Source organism: Cucumis sativus, chromosome 7 (assembly GCF_000004075.3).
Source record: "Cucumis sativus cultivar 9930 chromosome 7, Cucumber_9930_V3, whole genome shotgun sequence".
Classification (NCBI taxonomy): Eukaryota; Viridiplantae; Streptophyta; class Magnoliopsida; order Cucurbitales; family Cucurbitaceae; genus Cucumis; species Cucumis sativus.
In genome coordinates, this window is record NC_026661.2 from 4,850,558 (window position 1) to 4,853,057 (window position 2,500).

General features: G+C 31.3%; 1 non-coding gene across 1 annotated transcript; it reads left to right on the plus strand.

Moving 5' to 3' along the window:
• The first annotated feature begins 1,283 nt into the window (after positions 1 to 1,283).
• TRNAP-UGG lies at positions 1,284 to 1,355 on the plus strand. Its single transcript has one exon. It is a non-coding gene; the product is annotated as a tRNA-Pro (tRNA).
• Positions 1,356 to 2,500: the final 1,145 nt, after the last annotated feature.

The following is a 2,500-nucleotide window of genomic DNA, read 5'->3' on the forward strand; positions in this document are numbered from 1 at the left end:
TTCCCAACGAGCAGCAAGAGCATTCAATATATATCAATATATGGCCAACCATTAAATAATGTGAAAAAGAAAATGTAAAGAAACCATGCAAACTGGAAGTCTGAGATCCAGTAAAAGAACTTAAAACTAAAAAAACAAATTAAACCTAGCTCCAAGCATTTGCTTTATTGCCCCCAAATCTCCAAGCATTCAGCTCAACTAATAACTAACTAACTATGCTAAGAATGAAGAGGTTTGTGGTTCAAATCTTTCAACTAAAAAATGTCACCAATGTAGAAACTACGTGAATATACATCTAACTTCCTGTTCTAAAAATAAAAGAAGAAGGAAATACTTTTATAGACAAAGACAAACTTTTTTTCTCATTTTGTGCCTGCAAAACATAAATTAAGTACAATTGTAGTTTTAAAAATTTATCTTTGGCCCATCTACTTTCAACTTTAATTAACTTTAGTCCGTGCATTTTTGGTCCTGTACTTTTCAACATTTTAATCTATAATAAGAAAAATCCCACAAAATTTCACACAATCAAAACCAGTAATAAAAGTTTATGGCCACATTTTATGGGATCCAAAATTTTGGTAGAAAAAATGGGATAACAGTCACTTCATAGAAGTATCAATACCAAAATATACAACATCCAAAATACAAAGATCACTAAAGTAAAGTATATGAACCAAAAACAAATCAAAGTGAAAGTTCAATAACCAGAATATTAATATTTAAACTTACTATAGTTTTCATAGATCTAGCATTGAAAATCATAATCATCCACTCTTCACCATATATATTTCTACCTATCCCACAGGAAGTTAATTCAACCAATGAAACCATAGGTTGGAGGAACGGTAAATGCTTCACTAAGAAGCAATAATATAACCAAATCAAACACAGAAAAATACAGATAATCAATCAAACATGTCTAACCAAAATTTCCAAATCTATATTTCATTTACTTGTATGCACAAAATGAGAGGTTCGAGTATAACAGTCAAACTAAAATATGCATTAGGGATTAACTTCCAACAGTTTTTCCTCTTATCCCAATTGATTGTACCTGCTCCTCTATAACAAATTTGAGAATAGTCAAACCTTGCAGCTCTCTAGATCTAAAAGGTATAAAATAATATTATGGGCACGTAGAAATGCCACTTTCTTTATTGACTGATCATCAGAAATTCAAATAGATATGATTAACAATTTTCAGAGTTCCAAAGATAAAATAGAATTTATAAAATAATGATGAAGAGATCTAAAAGAAATTAGATTCACTGTCATGAATAGGGCATTTGGTCTAGTGGTATGATTCTCGCTTTGGGTGCGAGAGGTCCCGAGTTCGATTCTCGGAATGCCCCTCAACAATCTTTTACAGAATTGTCCTTTTTGGAAATCATGCATATGTTCATGTAGAAGCTAACATACCAGAATCCGGATTCATGTAGAATGCCCCTCAACAATCTTTTACAGAATTGTCCTTTTTGGAAATCATGCATATGTTCATGTAGAAGCTAACATAGCAGAATCCGGATTCAGTATCGGGAATGATATAAAATCAAGAGCCAGTTAATGATATCCCCCAATACTGGCAGTTTCTTGATATTAAATCCTACTACCAACAAGAGAAATAGACAATCTGATTAAGTATTACAATTTCATTAATGGGGATTTGGTCTAGTGGTATGATTCTTGCTTAGGGTGAGTCCAATCTCGGAATGCCCCAATTGTATTTGAGGTTTTATTCCCTCTTTTATCATTTTTCTATATTTAATTATCAACAAACTACTTGACGAGGCCACATGATAATTTTCTAAAGTTAGATGTATGAGAATGAAGCACCTTGATTTTCAGTAAACTGAAAAAGGCATAAAAGTGATATAAAACATAAAACAATTTTGAGTTTTCAGTAATAATAGAAAACTGCTTCAACTAAAAAAAGAATTGATGCAAATGATAATACCCTTTTACAGTGTAAAAAATTCCCAACCAGCAGCAAGAGGATTCAAGAGATGACCAAACCTTAAATGATGAGGAAAAGAAAGTGCAATGGAAATTATACAAAGTGAAACTGTGAGATCCAGTAGAAGAACTTTAACTAAAGAAGACAAGCTCCAAGGTGATTGCTTTCTTCATTATTTTCCTAAATCCTAGATCGAATCTCCCACTCTATTGTCCTAAAAAAATTGTAGACGCAGAATGGTATTTTAAAAGCAACATAACTATATATACATATAAGTATATTCCACACTACTATGAGGTCACGGGATTGGATGTATTTTAGACAAAAACAAAATAATTTTTCCATTTTGTGACCGAAAATCTCAAATCACGGTTAAGGTTTTAACTATTTTTGGTCTCACTACTTTAAACTTTTATTAATTTTAGTTTATGTTTTTTCAAAACGTGATTTTGATCCTTGTATTTTTAAAAGTGACCATTTTGATCTATGTCTGCAAATATTTAATACAAATGTTATACCCAATGAAAACCCTCTAATCAAAGT